At 32.7% G+C, this 21,671-nt stretch overlaps 1 pseudogene; it reads right to left on the reverse strand.

Annotated features, from left to right (window-relative positions):
* Positions 1–3,689: 3,689 nt before the first annotated feature.
* The window catches only part of LOC139889564 (uncharacterized), a 141,016-nt pseudogene continuing 123,034 nt past the window's right edge, over positions 3,690–21,671 (reverse strand).

The raw sequence follows: 21,671 nt of genomic DNA on the forward strand, positions 1-21,671 counted from the left end.
ACAAACGCCGTGTTGGACTTGACCCAAAATTCAAAACTATGTTAGCTATTACATTACCTAATCATGTGTTCAAATTAATTAAGAGGAAACCATCTGCTAAAGCTATTTTAAACTATCTTGACATCAATTATGATGGGAAAGATGAGGTCATACAAAACAAAATCATTTCTTTAAAAAGGGAATATGAGCTCTTCTTTACCTATAAGAATGAGACTTTGAAACAGACCTTCATTAGAATTAATTCTCTTGTTGCTGACCTGGATAGCTTGAAAGTCAACTACACTGACTTTGAACAGGTCAACAAATTTATTGACTCGTTACCTGCAAAGTGGAAACTTGTCACTGACCCCTTAAGGACAACCTAGACATTAAAGAATTTTGATATGTCATCTATGTATGGTACACTTTGGAATCATGAGAAGGCAGAAACAAAACTTGAATTGAATTTGAAAGAAAATTTTAAGTCTGCCCCACCACCTCAAAATCTACCAAGTCAGATGATACTGCTCTTGTTGTTGTTGCTAATAAAAGCACAAAAAACTTTACTGGTTCAAAAGTTGTTAGCAGAAGAAGAGTCAACTGTTGATGATGAGGATAGTGTAACTGAGTTAGAGGGTAGCAGTGATGGTGATGATGTTGAATGGTTTGCAAGAGGGAGCTAGGCGGTTTAAGAAATTCAACCGTAGTATGATCAGCAAACCATATAAAGTTAGTAAGAAACTTAGTGCTAGGTATGCAAGGAAGTCAGTAACGGGCCCCAAATCTGAGTGTTATAATTGTGAGAAGGTAGGACATTTTGAATATGAGTGCATGTCCAGAAAACCTTATACACATGCTAACTCTTTTTCAAAAGCTGCCAAGTACAAGAACAAGTACAAAGCTATGAAGGCACACTTGAAGAAAAACTCAAAGGATGATAAGAAGGAGAAGAAACCGGAGAAAGTGTTAGTTGCTGAGCATCATGATTGGGATGAAACCAGTTCATCATCTTCATCTTCAGACAGTGAAAGTGATGAGAATTGCACTGATTATGCATCTGATAAAAAGCTATGTTTGATGGCCAGAGAAGTTGAGGAAGTTGATGTGAAATAAAGTGGTAGTACATTTTTAGCTGATATGAGGGAAGCTGACCAGAAAAGGTATTCACCTCAATGGAAATCTGAAATGCTGTATAAGGTTGATAATTTTTGAACCTATACTGATGATGAAAAAGCTGAAATGTTTGACTATCTAAGAGTTGATCTATGCAGAGGCAGCAAATGTGAAGAAGTTTTCAAAAATGAAATCAAATCTTTAAATGAAAAACTTAAAATTAAATCTGATGAAATTAAGACCTTAACTGATGAAATTTCCAAACTTGAAAATCAAAATTATGCTTTAGAATCTCTTTACTCAGAAGCAGTAGAAGTCAAGAACCAGTTTACTGACCTTAAAAAGGTTGTAGCTTCTTTGTGTACATCTGCTCTACGCACTGCTAAGTGCATTAATGAGCAGCTGCCTGCCTAAGTAGAAGTTTTCTTTGTTGGTGACTATGATGCTGCTGCTGCTCACATAGAAGTTGCTTTCATGGACCCTGTTCTTAAAAATGATCCTGAAGCTATCTTGCCAAACACCTTTGCCAAGATAGTTAAGGGTAAAAGGGTCTTAACAAATAAGTTTGTCAGACCTACAGTAACCCCACCACTAACTATGAAAGAAATTTTGGAGGATGAAGTTAGAGCTAGAGAAGCCAGTACCTCATATGATGAGACTACTGACCCCTCAAGCATCTACTACATGTCTCCAAAAGAACGAAGGATTAAAAGGAAGATTACTGAAAATAATCGAAGAAATTCAAAATTGGATAATCCCCCAATTTTCATAAGTTCTCCAAATTCTAAGCCAATTGCTGAGATTCATACTGGTAAACCAGTATCAACAAACAAATCAGTAGGTTCCCACACTAGTAAGTCTAAAGTCACTGCTGAGGCACGTGCTGGTCAACTAGTATCAGCAGATAAACCAGTAACTTCCGACATTGGTAAGTCTAAAGACAAAAGCAAAGCAGTAATCATCCATGACTAAAGAAACATGGGCTTTTGTTATTTTTTGACCCAAACTTATTTTAAAAGTCCAAAAACTTTTGTATTATCATAAAATAATTATTAAAGAGCCCATTTAAAAGAATAAACACATTTTTGTACTTTAAATCGTAAAATAACTGATCGTTAATCGATTAAAATTAATCCACAACCAAGATATTTTTATATCTTTTTATCACGTTCTTTTTTCCTCTTTATTTTACACTCCTTTATTTTTAAACGTGTAATTAACTGACTGTTAACCGATTTTTCTAAACATTCAATTGACCCACCGTTAATAAGGGTAAAGTCATCATTTGGCCTTTTATGAATCAAAGAAATAAAAGAAATTGTTTCTAAGGGAGCAAGAGGCACCTTGCGTCCTTGCTTCCATCTGGGAGCAAGGTGCCTTGCTCCTTGCTCCTTGCTCCTTGCTCCCAGGTGAAACCAAGGTCGTAAGGACGCAAGGCGCAAGGGAGCAGGAGGCACCTTGCTCTTGCAAGCGCAAATTGGCAAAAAAATAAAAAAATTCCAGGGTTCTTGTCATGACCCAGAAAATTTCGACTAATTTTGAACCAAACTCATGATACGATTTCATAATTCTGACATGATAAGCAAAGTCCGTTATGTTGCGTCTCAAAAATTTTGAACTGTTTTCATATATTCAATTAACCTTCGACTGTTCTCGACGATTCACGAACCACTATTTGTAAATAGATACATATATATATATATATATATATATATATATATATATATATATATATATATATATATATATATATATATATATATATATATATATATATATATATATATATATATATTGAAATACTAAATGATTTAGTTGTTAGAATTAATTATGTAAAATAAAATAAAAATATGATATTACAATAATTATCATTTATAACATATTATATATAACTAACGTATATTAAAAATAAATATTAACTGATTGTAATACTCGGTTGATGTTTCGATTTTTATTAAGCAAGTTAAATTCGAACTTATATGATTCTAAAATAAACGGTGATCCGAAACTGAGTTCTATGAATTATAGACTTATTAAAAAATGTATTTAGGAACTATTTGGTAAGTTTTAACACTTTTTATATTTTACCTGGGATCGGGAGTGGACAGTGAGTAAAATTTTATTTAATAATTAATGATAGAATTTTATACCATAATGACTGAAATAAATAAATAAATATAGTTAATATAAAGATTTGGGATTTTTCTGTGTATTTTTATACGCTACTGATTAGCAAAGGAGTACGAAATCCAGTCCGTGAAAGAAATAGTGGACGACGGCTAAGAATTCACACGTTTATATATTTATATTATATTATAATTATTATTATATTATTATTATTATTAAATATCTGTTTCATGTCAATCAGTTGCTTTTGTATGTACCCGTGATATTATGTCCACAATGAATCCCTTAATTGATCCGTGATTTTAAAAAGGGGATTCCATTACTTTTACTTATTGACTTATTTAACCTGCATATTGTATACATATATATGCAGGAAACATATATCACCACCACTTCTAAATTTTTCTTCTTTCTCTGCATAACCATTCACCGCCACCCTACATCTCCTAACCATCCTCCACCGATCACAATCACCATCCTAAACCGTTTCCAACATCACCTTTGGTTTTCTTCTTCTTCTTCGCGAAAAGCCACCTGCTACCCATACTTCCATTTATCTGTTTTATATTTCTTTTCAAACATAGTCTAAATAAGAGCCATTAGTTGCTTACGTTTTCTTCCTGTTCCTGTTCAAGCTCCAACCAACACAAACCCTATTGTTATTTTGTCCTTCTTCTCGATCACCGTCACGAGGCTACTACTATTTGTACACTTCCGACAATCACAACCTACAAAACCACCGTGACCTTCTAAGCTGCGGTTATTCTCCTGTTGAATTGAGTAAACAACAACCGAAAGCCACCACACCATCGCCACCATCAAACAACCATACACCATCCAATTTTTCTGTTTCATTAGCGAACTACACCACAGACCCACACTCGATCATCAAAATCCACGTACAAGATTGTTTCTGCTTATGCATCTGTTTCTGTCTTGTTACGAGATTAAAAGCCAACTCAAACCCAACATAAAATTGCTGCTAAACTGCTACTGCTGGTACGCTACTACTTTTACTGTTTTTGTAGCAGTGAAGCAATCATAAACCACCCTCACCACCATGGTTTCATCACCCTTTTCTTTTGTAACCGGAAACCATCATCCATGAACCCCATGTATATTATTGTTATCGTCAAAATCCAACAAAAGCACCACGGTTGCAATCATGTAACTTCTAAACCTGATTAATTCAAAAATATCACCTCACCTGCTGTCTACTTTTCTTGTTCGATGAAAAATCACTTTGCTGATGTTTGATATGATCAAACCAGGTGGCTGTGTCTGCTGCACAACTTCTTTTCTTTTTTCTTTCTTTTTGTTTTCTGTTCCAACCGACAAAAAGACCTAAGCGATAATTGGACGATTTCCTTGGATTCTAAATCCTACGGGTTCTTTATTTTAAATCAACCCACAACCGGTCTACTATATACTCGATTGCAGTTTAGGCTTGTTAACAGGCTTGAATAAATCTTGTGTGTTTTGGTCTGTTTATAGTTAGGCTAATGGTTATTGGGCCTATATCATGAAACCATCTCATAGAAACTATACAGCAACGTATCAATTCATGTTTCTTTGTCCGATTAGATTTACGATTTAATAATGATGATTTAAAAATAAATGAAGTATAATGATGATGATAGCGAATGCTAGATGATGATGATAGTTAAGTATGTTAATGAAAATTAAGTATGATAGATGATGAGGTTAGATTTAAGATGATAATCATCAAATGATATTAGTATGATAATGATTATGTTATTGATTAAGTGATGATGATGATAAGGTAAATGAAACAAACGACTTCAATGTTTAATTATGATATTGATGCTGGTTATGATTCATGATGATCGAGATGATGAACGAGTTATGTTATGATAAGCATGATGATGTCGTGGTGATGTTACACATGATGATATATGATATATAATATATGATATATGATAATGAATAATGATACTCGAAATAATAAGTTAATGATGATGACGATCGATTAAGATATTGATGATCATTATTGATGATCGTGAGGTTATGATTTATGTTGATGAACCGAAGACGTTTAGGTTGTTGTCGGGTTAGCGGGATGTCGCGGGTTCAAACCCGGACTTGGGCATTTTAAGGACTACTTCTTTGAGGTAGTTTACTTATTACTCATTATTAATATTATTATTATTGTTATTATTATTATTATTATTATTATTATCAATAACATTAAAATTAACATTTTAATTAAAATTATAACTATCATTATTATTATCATTATTACTATCAGTATTATTATTTTCATTAACCTGAATTTTATATATAACTTTATTTACATTATTTTTATTATCACTATTATTATCATTAGTATTATTATTATTACAGTATTATTATTACTACAAACATAATAACATTATTATATAAATATTACATATAACAAATTACCGATTTTTGATATAATACCAACTACAAATATATATATATATATATATATATATATATATATATATATATATATATATATATATATATATATATATATATATATATATATATATATATATATATATATATATATATATATATATATATATATATATATATATATTGTAAGATAACTATATGTATGAATATTGATTATTTACAAAATAACTATATATAAAATATAACTGAAGATATAAAATATAAATAAAGTATATATATTTATATAACTACAACACTTAATATATAAATATTATGTAGTAGGAATTATGTGGTTTTATGTGTTAATATATATACTTGATATAGGTTCGTGAATCCGAGGCCAACCCTGCAAATTGTTCAGTTGCGTCATATGCATATTTTTACTACAAAATATCGTATCGTGAGTTTCATTTGCTCCCTTTTTAAATGCTTTTGCAATATATATTTTTGGGACTGAGAATACATGCGCTGCTTTTATAAATGTTTTACGAAATAGACACAAGTATTTAAAACTACATTATATGGTTGGATTATTAAACCGAATATCACCCCTTCAAGTCTGGTAACCTAAGAATTAGGAAAATGGCCCCTAATTGACGTGAATCCTAAAGGTAGATCTATCGGGCCCAACGTGCCCCATCCAGGATATGGATGCTTTAGTACTTCGAGGTATTATTTAGTATATTAGCTGCGCGCTGTATACTGGGGGATATTCTATATGCATCTTGTTAAGGTCAGTTACCAGGTGTTCAATCCATATGAATGATTTTTATCTCTATGCAGTTTGCGAAATGCCTGATATGAGATGATGTTTATGAAAATGAAAATGAAAATGAAAATCTTGTGGTCTATTAAAATTATGGAAATGATCGATTACGATAAACTAATGAACTCACCAACCTTTGGTTGACACTTGAAAGCATGTTTATTCGCAGGTATTAAAGAAATCTTCCGCTGTGCATTTGCTCATTTTAAAGATATTACTTGGAGTCATTCATGACATATTTCAAAAGACGTTGCATTCGAGTCGTTGAGTTTAACAAGATTATCATTAAGTAGATGACAGATTGAGTCATTTATAGTTTGGATATATTATGAAATGGTATGTATACCTGTCAACTTTCATTGTAATGGAAGTTTGTCTTTTAAAAATGAATGCAATGTTTGTAAAACGTATCATATAGAGGTCAGTACCTCGCAACGGGACCAAATGTAATGTAATCGTCGATATAGATTTGGACGGGGCGTTTCAGGTGGTATCAGAGCAGTGGTCTTAGCGAACCAGGTCTTGCATTAGTGTGTCTAACTGATAGTTGTTAAGATGCATTAGTGAGTCTGGACTTCGACCGTGTCTGCATGTCAAAAGTTTTGCTTATCATTTCATGTCAAAAATTACTTGTTTATCATCCTTAAAGTCTAGACACGTCTATTGCATTAATTGCATGAATAGTGTATAGACAAAATTCATATCTTAGCATATCTGCTAATTCATATCTTAGCGTATCTGTTACTGTAAACTTTGCCTGACAGCTTCCGAAAATTCCTCCGTAACCTACGGGATCTCCTGTACCATATATAGGTATTCTATGTAATTAGAATATCATCCAATATCTGAAAATCTTTTCATATCGAAAAACTCTTTATCTAACCGTATAAGACGGAACTCGCAACTAGTTCAAATTCCTCGGATTCCGACAGCCATTCCGATATGGATTTCCACTCGAACTCCGAAAGCAGTGTAACCGGAATGGATCAACCAATTAACCATCATCAATCCTGGATGAATTAGGGATGAGTTCGTAGTCGACTTAATCAATGGAGACGAGAAGAAGGCGATCCTTTTCACCAACCAAATTTCCCTCTTGGAGATGAACCTGAAGCACTCACCGGCGAACCAATCCGAAACACCAATTTCACCCTCATTGCCCGAATATCTCGCCATGATTATATACTATCTCAAATTCAAAACCTTATTCACCCACTTGTTCCAACCACCAATCATCCCGGAGTAATCGAAGAAGTCAACGAGCTACGCGCCTGAGTAATGATTTTGGAGAATATGGTGCAAAACTTATCAGCTTCAACAACATCACCGACACCAACAGAACCACCAGCAACATCACCCGTACCATCAACACCACACGCCACAATATCACAATCTATACCCCAAGCATGATCTTCGTTCTACATATCGTTATACATCGATTATCTTCGTTCTACGTATCGTTCTACATCATTTATCTTCGTTCTACATGGCGATTATGTAATCTTTAATGTTTTAGAGATTATGTATTCTAGTTCTAACGGTAAACCAGATGAGTTAAATATCACATTGACTCATTAAATCCATAATTACATCTGAAGAAAATATATATGTAAGTATATTTTCATAAAGATTGTAATTCAAAATTCTTTCGTACAAACAGTTAATGGTGAAAATATTTTAACGGGTAGGTAATATAATGACCCGTCCTAATCCATCTGGACGAATACATTACATTTGATTACATCACGAGGTACTTGACCTCTATATGATACATTTTACAAACATTGCATTCATTTTTAAAAGACAAACTTTCATTACATCGAAAGTTGACGGCATATATACCATTTCATAATATATCCAACTATAATTGACTTAGTAATAATCTTGATGAACTCAACGACTCGAATGCAACGTCTTTTAAAATATGACATGAATGACTCCAAGTATATCCCTAGAATGAGCAAATGCACAGCGGAAGATTTCTTTCATACCTGAGAATAAACATGCTTTCAAGTGTCAACCAAGAGGTTGGTGAGTTCATTAGTTTATCATAAACATTCATTTCTATTATTTTAATAGACCACAAGATTTTTCATTTTCATTTCTCATAAATATACGTCCCATGCATAGAGACAAAAATATCATTCATATGGATTGAACACCTGGTAACCGACATTAACAAGATGCATATAGAATATCCCCATCATTCCGGGACACCCATCGGACATGATAATTTTGAAGTACTAAAGCATTCCAAATTCCAGAATGGGGCTTGTTGGGCCCGATAGATCTATCTTTAGGATTCGCGTCAATTTGGGGGTCGGTTCCCAAATTCTTAGGCTACCAAGCTAAAAAGGGGAATATTTGGCTTCGATCCATTCAACCATATAATGTAGTTTCAATTACTTATGTCTATTTCGTAAAACAGTTATAAAATAGCGCATGTATTCTCAGTCCCAAAAATATATATTGCAAAAGCATTTAAAAAGGGAGCAAATGAAACTCACGATACTGTATTTTGTAGTAAAAATACATATGACGACATTGAACAAGTATAGAGTTGGCCTCGGATTCACGAACCTATATCATTAATGTATATTAACACATATATTTGTAATCGTACAAATTTATATATATTATATCTTAGTTTATATGTTATATGTATTTAATTTGTATACATTTAAAATGATTAATATTTATACATGTAGATATCTTAATATATATACTAGTATTTTATCAATAATTTGTTATTTGTAATATTTGTAAAAATAATGTTAAAATGTTTAGTATATAATTATGTGTAATATAAGTATAATATATTTATTTGTTATAAAAATAATAATTAAAATGATAATTAAAATAATAATGATAATTAAAATATTAATGATAGTTTTTAATAATACTGTAAATTAATAATAATAATATTAAAACTAATAATGTTTTTATATAAAAATCATTTCAATAACAATAATAATAATAATAACAATAATAATAATAATAATAATAATAATAATAATAATAATAATAATAATAATAATAATAATAATAATAATAATAATAATAATAATAATAATAATGATAATGATAAATAAGTAAACTACCTCAAAGGAGTAGCCTTTTAAAAAAATGCCCAAGTCCGGGTTTGAACCCGCGACATCCGCTAACCCTATAACACCTTTAACCATTCCTCTATCACCTCATTTCTTTTCTGATTAAATTCCGTCCCTGATGTGTCGTGAGGTGTATATAAAATAGCTATTAAATTTTACAAGAAATACTATTAAATATGATACAATTTTACACAAGATATTTATTTATTTAGAGAATGGATATACTTAAACCTTGCTACAACACTTATAGGCAGTGTACCTAATCGTACAGTAGTGTAGTTTTTAGTAAGTCCGGTTCGTTCCACAGGGAAAATCTTTAAACAAAGCTTAACGCTATATTAGTTTACTTTTATAAAAATACAAATATATATATATAAGTAATATTATTATTATAAAGGGGGGTTTTTACCATTTAATGACCGGTTTGTCGATTTTAAAACTTTAGTCGCAGTTAAAACCAAATGTAAAATATTAAAAATAAATACAAGACTTAAATTAAAGCGTAAAGTAAATAACGATAATGAAATTGCGAATAATAAAAGTGTGATAAAATAAACTTGCGATAATTAAAAAGTACGATAATTAAAAGTGCAATTAAATACAATAACAATAAAAATGCGATAATTAGAAGTGCAATTAAATATAAAATAAAGGAAATTAAATATGAAATAAAAGAATTATGCTTATTTAAACTTCCGTAATCATGATGTTTGACGTGTTAATTTTAGTTTTATGCCCATGGGTTAATTGTCCTTTGTCCTGGATTATTTAATATGTCCGTCTGGTTTTTGTCCATAACAGTCCATCAGTCATAAATATAAAGTGCGAGTGTCCTCGTCAAATTATTCTTATACCCGAAGTTAAATATTCCAACTAATTGGGGACTTAAACTGTAACAAGATTTTAATACTTTGTTTAATAATTACACCAGGATGTCGACTGAGTGTAACCCAAGGTTTTAATATTTTGTTATCAATTATACCAAGTGTCCTTGTACATAATTTCACCCCTGTTTTAATTATCCTAGTGGCTATTAATCAATTCCCGTGTCCGGTTAAATGAACGATTATTCGTACATATAAATACCCCGCCCATCGTGTCCGATTGAGTGTATATGGTAATTTATAGGGGCGCCCAATTGTAAATCTTTATATTAACATTAACAAACTATCATTTAGTTAAACAAATATAAAGCCCATTAATAGCCCATAGTCTAATTTCCACAAGTGTCGTTCTTTTGTCCAAACCCCAATTATGGTACAAAGCCCAATTACCCAATTTTAGTAATTAGCCCAACATCATGATTACTTCGGATTAAATAAGCATAATAATAACTTAGCTACAAGACATTAAATTAAAAAGGTTGAACATAACTTACAATGATTAAAAATAGCGTAGCGTTACACGGACAGAATTTCGACTTACACCCTTACAATATTCGCTAACATACCCTTATTATTAGGATTAAAATTAAAATTAAAATTAAACTTAAAATATAAATATAAATATTTACGTATAGATATAGAGAGGATGGATATATGTTATGAAAAATGATCAGAATTCGGTTGGCTTTATAGGGAATTGAGTTCAGGTATACTCCGCGACTCGCGGCCCTTTTTGCCTTCAAACTCTGCGAGTCGCGGAGTTTGTAAATACAGCTCACTCCATTTTGGAGTCTTTCTTGCCGACGATTTATTTTATTTATATAATATATAAATAATTATAAGAATTATTTAAATATTATATTATATTTATGTGCATAGTTGACTTGTAATTTTTAGTCCGTTGCGTCGAGCGTTGAGAGTTGACTCTGGTCCCGGTTCCGGATTTTCGAACGTCCTTGCGTACAATTTAATATCTTGTACTTTGTGTTTTGAATCTTGTACTCTTGTAATTTCGAGACGTTTCTTATCAATAATTGGAACCTCTTTGATTGTCTTTTGTACTTTTGAGCTTTTTGGTCATTTGTGTCTTCAATTCGTCGAATCTGTCTTTTGTCTTCACCTTTTATTATTTAAACGAATATCACTTGTAAATAGAACAATTGCAACTAAAAGCTTGTCTTTCTTGAGGAATAATGCTATGAAATATATGTTCGTTTTTAGCATTATCAAATATTTCCACACTTAAGCGTTGCTTGTCCTCAAGCAATATCGTCTTGAAATACTAGAATCACTTCTTTATTCTTCACACTTTGTACATCAGTGATTTCTATACGGCGGTATAAACAATGGTAGTAACGATATGGTTTACAGTCCCACATGACTATAAAATTTAGATCCATTAAGGAAATTGGATCTTTATGAAAACATTTGATCTTTTGAAAATTAAATCTAGTTTTTACCCTAGATAAGTTTTCTGGAATAACCCTTCACCGGTGTTTGCAAAATATTTTTGTGGGTTTGGTGGGTTTCAGATTTGAAAATTTTAGCTCAAAACTTATGGTTTTGTGTCACCCACTTGCTAACCTTGTATTTGGAAAGCAACACATCCAGTTTACTTGTCCCGTATATTACCTTTCGGTAAACTACCGTCCGGTTGTAAAGGAAAGCGTTGAACAAGCAACTGTTAAGGCAATGTCCCCTGACATGCTTTTAATTATGGTCTATAACGTGTCGGACGCAATTACTATCCTTGGTAGGAGCAATAGTAATGCTCACCCTTATAATTTTTCGGTCTGGCACAAGGTCCTGTCTTTGACCACTATGCAACCACCGTTCTTACGGTTGACACCCGATTTGGTTCAGGTGACCTAATGAATTCCAGGTGAATTCCTAGAATTTTACGTTCAATGGTAATGAACGCATTGAAAATAGGATTTTCAGAAAACAAATCGGTTTGTAATTTTGATCAAAATATTTTCTCGTTCAAGCTCGAGTTTAGATATCATTGAATTCCATGAGTTTGTAATTCTCAATCTTTAAGGTCAATCTCAAGGATTGAGTAATATCAGGCTTAAAAGCTGATTTTTGATCTTTTAAGGAGATTATCCTTTCTAGGGATCTGATTCATTAGTCTTATCCAGCTAATTTGCATGGTGCCCCCCATTTTACGAGATAAATCCTTCTCATGGTTAGGATAAATCTGACCACTTGGCCACCCTGTTTAATGCTGAGGTCCGTGGATTTCCTGCTGATTTTAGTGATGACTTTTCTAGATTTTTCGTCAACCTACAGCTGGTCTGGACGACAACTTCCTGACTTAAATCAAGAAGCGTGTGTCTTTTTCGGAAGACTTTACTTCCTTTTAATGATGGAATTGATTCATCGTGTAGATCCATCTTTCTTACAGTAAATCAGGTAAAACTTTTTAGTTTAGTCCAAAGCAAAAGTATTTTCAGTTATTTGTACAAAAATATGTGATATATGTTTTGAATAACTTGGAGAATTTTCCCACACTTGGCTTTTATTTTCCTTTTTATTTTCCTCTATTCCATTTTAAATGAATTTTAACATTTTGGTTTGTTTCTCAATTTATGTCCTTTCTGAGGTAACAATAATTTCGGTGTTAAAACCTAGTTTTATCGTTCATAAATATGTATAAACATGATTTTGAGTTCATTTAATTGAAAATTTTGAAAAATTTTACTAGAATTGGGTAGTCAGTATATAAGACTAGGGCTGTTCTTTATTATCAGAGAGCACTAGATTCTAATACAACTACTACTTTACTAGTATTTCTAATGGTAACCAAGTGTTTAAGATAAAAATTTTAAAATCCGAAAGAATTTAACCCCTTCCCACACTTAAGATCTTGCAATGCCCTCATTTGCAAGAAATCAGTAACAATTTAAATTATTGAGGGTGATTTGTGTGAAAATGATTAAATTTTACCAAAGTTTCCAAATATATTGGCGTTTGTTTGCTGAATGATAAATGGTGCACATTATTTGTTCATTCCGTCTTGTTGTTATTTCACATATATTTTGCATCTTGTCGTCAAAATTAGTTGCTTTTGCTGAACTTAATGCCAGTCTTTGAAAATGCGTTGTTTTACCCTGTTGTGTACATAAGATAAACTGCAAACATATATACCCACATTCAAAAATTATTAAAATCTAAGAATAAAAGTTAGAAAATTATAAAAACTATTACAATATTAACATAAGTATTAAACGTATCAACATTACAAATTACAAAATAAATAAAACTAAGTAGACTAGGGATGATACTGATACCAATAGGGGTTCCATGCATAACCATAGGTGCTATAAAATGCTTCGGCAGGGTTATACGTAGGATACGGTGGTTGCATCTCTATAGACCAGGGAGGGAATATGGGTTTTGGAGTAGGAATATAGTTTCTACCTATATGTTGGCAATGAGCTATGATTTGGTTTTGATGAACTTGCCAATCTTCAAATGCTCTCTGTCTAGCATTTTCGTACTCCTGTGAAGCTATAAACCTTTGCATTTCTTGCATTTCATTTCCCCCCTCCTACATTACCTTGCTGTTGGTTTCTCTCAACCTGTGGATGTCTACCATGGTATTGTACTGCGGCGTTATTTCGCCTCTTCAAAACTTTCGCACCATGGTATACATTTAAACCTATTGTATCGCGGGGTTCTGGTTCTTTGACTAATAATCCCCCCGACTTATATCCACACCGAGATATTCAGCAATCAAAGTAATAAAAATACCACCTCCTATTATGCTATGCGGTCTCATCCCCCTAACCATAGCTGATAAATAATAACCCACACAATAAGGTATACTTACAGCGCTTTGTGAGTCTCGAATACACATATGATAAAACAAATCCTGTTCATTTACCTTTTCCTTGTTCTTACCTCTTTGTGTAATCGAATTAGCTAAAAACCTATGAATCACTCTTAATTCAACTCTATCTATATCCTAATAAGAGTAATTTCTCCCTTTGAATCGGTGATGGCTTGTCATTTGACTCCATACACCATGTGTATCAAAATTTTCATCTATCTTTCTACCATTTAGTATCAACCCTCTACAATCGGCAGATGCTAACTCCTCAGGCTTATATATACGTAAAGCCTGAGCCATGTCTAGTAAAGACATGTGGCGCATCGAACCTCCTAACAAAAATCTAATAAAAGATCGATCGGTTAAACTAGCTACCCGATCATTTAATTCTATACTACACAATAATTCTTCACACCATACTTTATATACAGGTCTACGCATGGTGAATAAACGTACCCAGTCATTAAAAGTAGAATTACCATACCTCTGTGCAAGTAATTCCCTAATTGGCCCGGCCAATTCTACAGCTTCTAATGGTCCCCATTCTATGACCCTAGGTACCTCAACAACTTTAGAATGAAGAGTATGCAAACCCCTTTGGTATTTTGGATAATCTATCCAAAGTCTGTCAAATCTCAGGTTCGGGTGCAAATCTTCCAAGTGCATATCAGAAAATGTCATGACTGGATGAGGTATATCTTGCTTGTAGTAGCTATCCACCTCTTGTTGTTCCGCATTCTCAGCAGGATCATTGCGAGCTTGGGATGAAGATTCACCCCTTTCAGTCTGTAAAACACATCAAACACAATTTTTGTGCATCCAAATATGCATTAGTGTCAGCAAAATCATCAATCAAAATAATTACAATGACATGATCAATTTATATCAAACTTAAGCTCATTTTCACATTTTTATCAAATCTACACTTTTTCAAATAAGCATATACGAAAATGTTCGCCAAGTTCATAAGCATTCAACTCAAATAACATGTCAAAATAATCATTACTAGCAATTAAACAAGTTTCAAATGGCATTATCTCTCAAAAATCAAGTTCATGAATTTTAGACTTGAAAAAGTCCACTTTAATTCTCAAAATCATGTTTAGGCTCAAAGTTTGGATCATTTACCTACCTAAACATGTTACACTACTTAATTTAACAACAATTCATGACAAAAATCGGTCATAACCTATTTATATCAAAAAGCCCCAAATTTGCTCAAGAACACAAACCCTAGATTACTCAAAATTTGAAGTTTAAGGCTTCTAATCATGTTAAATAGCATCAATCTAGGTTATACAAGCATAATACATAAACAATTTAAGCATAATTACACTAAAAAGCATCAAAATCAAATTGGGGAAAAAATTGCTCAAGAACACTAATTTTCGGATTAAATGGTGTTTAGGTGCAGAAATTTACCGTTTTTCTTGAGTAATTCCTTGATAGCATCCTTCTCAACATGATTTTAGTAAAAGATTTGATGATTAACGGTTAAAAATTGTGATTTTGGGGGTGTTTTTGCGTGTTTTCGGAGTATTTTCGCAGTGTTTTCTGTTTTTGTGGTGTGGACTGATCAGTTCTGCGTTTATATTTTTTTTTCTGTATTTTGGTCCTCCCGCGAGTCGCGGGGTTTAAACCTTCAAACTCCGCGAGTCGCGGAGTTTGTTATTTTTTTTTTAACATCTTATACTAATTAAAACAATTAAGTAATTAATTTTAAAATTTTGTTTCCCTTGTTATTTAGGACGAAGTCGTTTCGGATCGATGTCCTAGTCCGTCCTTCGACAAAATTTTAAAATTTGTCTTTTTGTAGCGATTGTTTTAAAAGCTAAGATTTTTGGGTTTTTTAATGTTTTTGGCATACTTTAATTCAATAAGTTTAAAAAAATAATGATAATAAAAGTTCTCGTCCCTCCCTCGGGTAAAGAAATTTCGGTTCAACGACCTAGTCTTCAACTTACGACGAATTTTAAAAATCATATTTTTAACTTAATGAGATAAAGTAAATTTTTATTTTTAAATTCACACAATTTAAATATAAAATTCAAAATTAATATTAAAAATTCACACCAAACTTTAAAATTTGAAATGCATAAAATTAAAAATTCATATTTTAAAAATTAAAAATTCACACCAAACTTAATTTAAAAATTCATATTATAAATTCACACCAAACTTATATTAATTTTTTAAATATTTACAATTTTAAATATATTGTTTTTACAAAGTTTACAATATTAATTTAAGATTTAAATATTAATTTTAAAAACATGGTAAAAATAAAATTAAAAATCTTTTTTCGCTTTTTATCCCACTTTAATCAATCAAATATTATCAAAAATATGCGCCCCTTTTTTCGGTAAAGTAATTTCGGTTCCAAGACCTAATTTAACTCATGACAAATTTTTGAAATATTTTGAGTTGATTGATTAAAGATATTTATACCTTAAGAATAAACGTTAAATTTCGCAGTGATGTAATAAATTTTTGAATGATATCAATAATTTCGGTCGCCAAACCTAATTTTATTCAATACCAATTTAATACTTTATAGCGAACAAATTAGCGTTTATTATCAAAAGGTTAAAAATAAAAATAAAAATAAAGACTGTACAGACTTACCTGTGAGATAGTATTCTTAGTTATATGATCTATCCCATTCATAAGATAGTCGGTTTAATTAGTTTTCCATAGCTACATAGGCGTAACCTCAAGCATTCAGTGTCCTTTCTTCTAAACATATGAACGGTCCGTCTCTGCATAAAGTAACAAATTCGGTATTTGAATAGGTTTGATTATTTGAACATTTACCTCCATGTGACCATTTTCCGCATTTGTGACATCTTTCTAGGTGTCGTGCTCTTCTTTTTGCTGCGGATTTTGATTTTCCTTTACCAAATTGTAACTTATTATCTTCGCATCTGGATTCTTTTCTAACTCCGTCCATTCTTTCTCTGATTACTGATACTATTTCACTCGGAAGTGTGTCATTATTACGTTTAGTGATCAAAGCGTGTAGCATTAGACCATGGTTTAGTTCACAGGCAGTCTTCATTTCCTAAAAAAAATAAAAATTCAGAATGGGGGGAGAAGACTAGTTCTTTAGGGTCTGCTAGGGAAAGACCATTCGGGTTCCATTTTCGAGAACTACATGAAAACAGACAATCTAACTCTAACAGAAATACATATTATCCTTTAAAGACTTGATTCTCCCCACACTTAGTTAGCTGTGGTGTCGAAATTGTGATTAACTTCATTGTCGACTTCCATCGGACTATCTATGTAGTGTTTAACTCTGTGACCATTAACTTTAAATTCAATCCCATTTGAATTTATCAATTCTACTGTTCCGTATGGGAAAACTCTTTTGACTATGAATGGTCCAGACCATCTTGATTTCAATTTTCCAGAAAATAGCTTGAATCGTGAATTGAAAAGAAGAACTCTGTCTCCTTCTTTAAATTCTTTTGAACTTCTGATTCTTTTATCATGTCATTTCTTCGTTCTCTCTTTATAGATTAACGAATTTTCGTATGCTTCATGTCTTAATTCTTCTAATTCATTTAGTTGACTTAATCGTAGACGTCCGGCTTCATGTAAATCAAGATTACATGTCTTCAAAGCCCAAAATGCTTTGTGTTCAATTTCTACTGGAAGATGAGATGCTTTTCCATAAACAAGTCTAAAAGGTGTGGTTCCAATTGGAGTTTTGTAGGCTGTTCTAAAAGCCCAGAGTGCATCCTCCAATTTAATGGACCATTCCTTCGGATTTGATCCTACGGTTTTCTCTAGAATACGTTTTAAAGCTCGGTTGGTATTTTCAACTTGTCCACTTGTTTGTGGATGATATGCGGTGGAGATTTTATGAGTTACTCCATATCTTTTAAGAACTTTCTCAAGTTGATTATTACAGAAATGAGTACCCCGATCACTTATTAAAGCTTTCGGTGTTCCAAACCTTGCAAAAAGACGTTTTAAAAAGTTGACTACAACTCGTGCATTGTTAGTTGGGAGAGCTTGTGCTTCTGCCCATTTAGATACATAATCAATGGCTACGAGTATATATAGATTATTATGAGATTTTGGAAATGGACCCATAAAGTCAATACCCCAAATGTCAAATACTTCACATACTTGGATGACATTTTGTGGCATTTCATCACGTTGACTTATTTTTCCGGCCCTTTGACAAGCATCACAGGATTTGCAAAGAAGGTGTGCGTCTTTGTAAATTGTAGGCCAATAGAATCCAGCATCATAAACTTTTCTTGCTGTTAGTTGAGGCCCATAATGCCCTCCTGTTGGTCCTGTGTGACAATGGTTTAATATTTTACTAGCTTCATCTCCAAATACACATCGGCGTATTATTCCATCGGGACAACTTTTAAACAGATGTGGATCTTCCCAAAAATAGTGTTTTATATCACTGAAGAATTTCTTTCGTTTTTGGTACGATAATCCTTTTTCAAGGAATCCACAAACTAAGTAGTTTGCATAGTCTGCAAACCATGGGATTTCATTATAATCTATCTTCAATAGATATTCATCAGGAAAGTTGTCTTGTATGGCCGATTCATTTAGAACTTCTAATTCGGGATTTTCAAGATGAGAAAGATGATCAGCGGCGAGATTTTCTGCTCCTCTTTTATCTCGGATTTCAATATCAAACTCTTGTAAGAGTAAGATCCAACGGATTAATCTTGGTTTAGCATCTTGTTTCGAAAATAGGTATCTAAGAGCAGAATGGTCGGTATAGACCACCGTTTTTGCTAGAACGAGATATGATCGAAATTTGTCAAAAGCAAAGACAATAGCAAGGAGTTCTTTTTCAGTAGTTGTATAGTTCGTTTGTGCTCCTTGTAACGTCTTACTAGCATAATATATAGGTTGAAATCGTTTTTCAATCCTTTGTCCTAAAACGGCTCCCATTGCAAAATCACTTGCATCGCACATTAGTTCAAATGGTAGATTCCAATTTGGTGTTATCATGATCGGCGCATTAGTGAGTTTCTCTTTAAGAATATTAAAAGATTTGATACACTCATCTGAAAAGATGAATGGAGCATCCTTTTCTAGGAGTTTATTCATAGGAGTGGCAATTTTAGAAAAATCTTTTATGAAACGTCGGTAAAAACCGGCATGCCCTAGAAAACTCCTAACTCCTCTAACATTGGTGGGATGTGGAAGTTTAGTAATTACATCTACTTTAGCTCTATCCACTTCAATTCCTTCTTTTGAAATTTTATGTCCAAGAACGATGCCTTCTTTAACCATGAAATGGCATTTCTCCCAATTAAGTACTAGATTTGATTGTTCGCATCTAAAAGCATTCGTTCAAGATTAGCTAGACATGTTTCAAATGTATCACCGAAGACCGAAAAGTCATCCATGAAAACTTCCATGCATTCTTCTATCATGTCGTGAAAAATTGCCATCATACACCTTTGAAAGGTTGCAGGGGCGTTGCAAAGTCCAAATGGCATGCGTTTGTAAGCAAAAGTACCATAAGGGCATGTGAATGTGGTTTTCTCTTGGTCCTCGGGTGCTATTGGAATTTGAAAATATCCGGAAAATCCATCTAGAAAACAATAGTAACTATTTCCGGCTAATCTTTCTAACATTTGATCAATGAAAGGTAAGGGAAAGTGATCTTTTCTGGTGGAGTCATTTAATTTTCTATAATCAATACATACACGCCATCCTGTTACAGTCCTAGTAGGAATAAGCTCATTTTTCTCATTTGTAATGACAGTCATGCCACCCTTCTTAGGCACGCATTGAACTGGGCTTACCCATGGACTATCAGAGATTGGATAAATTAGACATGCATCTAGCAGTTTAATAATCTCTTTCTTAACTACATCTTGCATATTAGGATTTAGTCTTCGTTGGCGTTGCACATACGTTTTATGACCTTCTTCCATAAGAATTTTATGTGTGCAATACGAAGGACTTATTCCTTTATTATCATGAATCTTCCATGCAATGGCTGGTTTATGAGCTTTCAACACAGAAATGAGTTGTGATTTCTCATTTTCAGTAAGAGAAGACGATATTATTACAGGTAATTCAGATTCACCATGTAAATAAGCGTATTCCAAATGGTTTGGAAGTGGATTTAACTCTAATTTCAGAGGTTCTTCTATCGATGATTTGTATCGATATCTGTCTTCTTCTTTTAGCATTTGAATTTCTTCTGTTGTTGGTTCATATCCATTAGCTATAAGTGTAGCTAACATTTCAGCTTCATCAATTGGTTCATTACCTTCTCCTAAAGAACATTCTCCTGTTCCTTGTAATTCTGGAAATTCTTCTAACAATTCTGCATGTGCATCTATAGTTTGAATATAATAACATGTATCATCTGCAGATTGTGGTTGTTGCATTGCTCTATCAACTGAAAAGGTAACACTCTTATCCTCTATACTTAGGGTCAATTTCTTACCGAACACGTCTATCATTGCTTTAGCCGTGTTTAAGAATGGTCTTCCTAATATGAGAGGAACTTGAGAATCTTCTTCCATGTCCAGAACAACAAAATCTACTGGAAATACAAAAGTACCAACTTTAACTAGCATGTTCTCCATTATCCCTCTAGGATATTTTAATGATCTATCGGCTAGTTGTATGCTTATTCTGGTTGGTTTCAATTCTCCAAGGTCTAGTTTAGCGTATAGTGAATACGGCATTAGAATTATACTAGCACCTAAATCTGCCAATGCTTCTATTGAACTAAGACTACCCAGAAAACATGGAATTGTGAAACTTCCTGGATCAGATAGTTTTTCTGGTATCTTATTCAACAGCACTGCTGAACAATTAGCATTCATGGTAACAGCCGAGAGATCTTCCATTTTCTTTCTATTTGAGATTAGATCTTTCAAGAATTTAGCATATCTAGGCATTCCTGAAATCACATCAATGAAAGGAAGATTTACATTTATCTGTTTAAACATATCCAAGAATTTGGATTGCTCGGCTTCAAGTTTCTCTTTCTTCATTTTACTCGGGTAAGGAAGTGGTGGTTGGTATGGCTTAACATAAGGTTTAGCCTTAACTGTGTTATCTTCATTAACCTTTTCAACTACCGGTTCTTTTTCCTTATCTTGATCAGGTTGTGGTTCTTGTGGAGTAAGAATAGCTTCATCAGAAGTTACAGGCAATTCAGGTGGTTTAAGTGTTGTACCACTTCTTGTGGTAATGACTTTAGCTGTTTCATTCCGGGGGTTAGCATTTGTATCACTAGGTAGACTTCCCGGTTTTCTTTCACCTATTAACCTTGCTAGGTTACTTACTTCTTGTTCTAGATTTTGAATAGAAGCTTGTTGATTTCTAAATGCTTGAGCATTTTGTTCATTGGTTTGTTTCTGAGATGTGAAAAACTGCGTTTGAGTTTCAACTAGCTTCGTCAT

Source organism: Rutidosis leptorrhynchoides, chromosome 2 (genome assembly GCF_046630445.1).
Source record: "Rutidosis leptorrhynchoides isolate AG116_Rl617_1_P2 chromosome 2, CSIRO_AGI_Rlap_v1, whole genome shotgun sequence".
Lineage (NCBI taxonomy): Eukaryota > Viridiplantae > Streptophyta > Magnoliopsida > Asterales > Asteraceae > Rutidosis > Rutidosis leptorrhynchoides.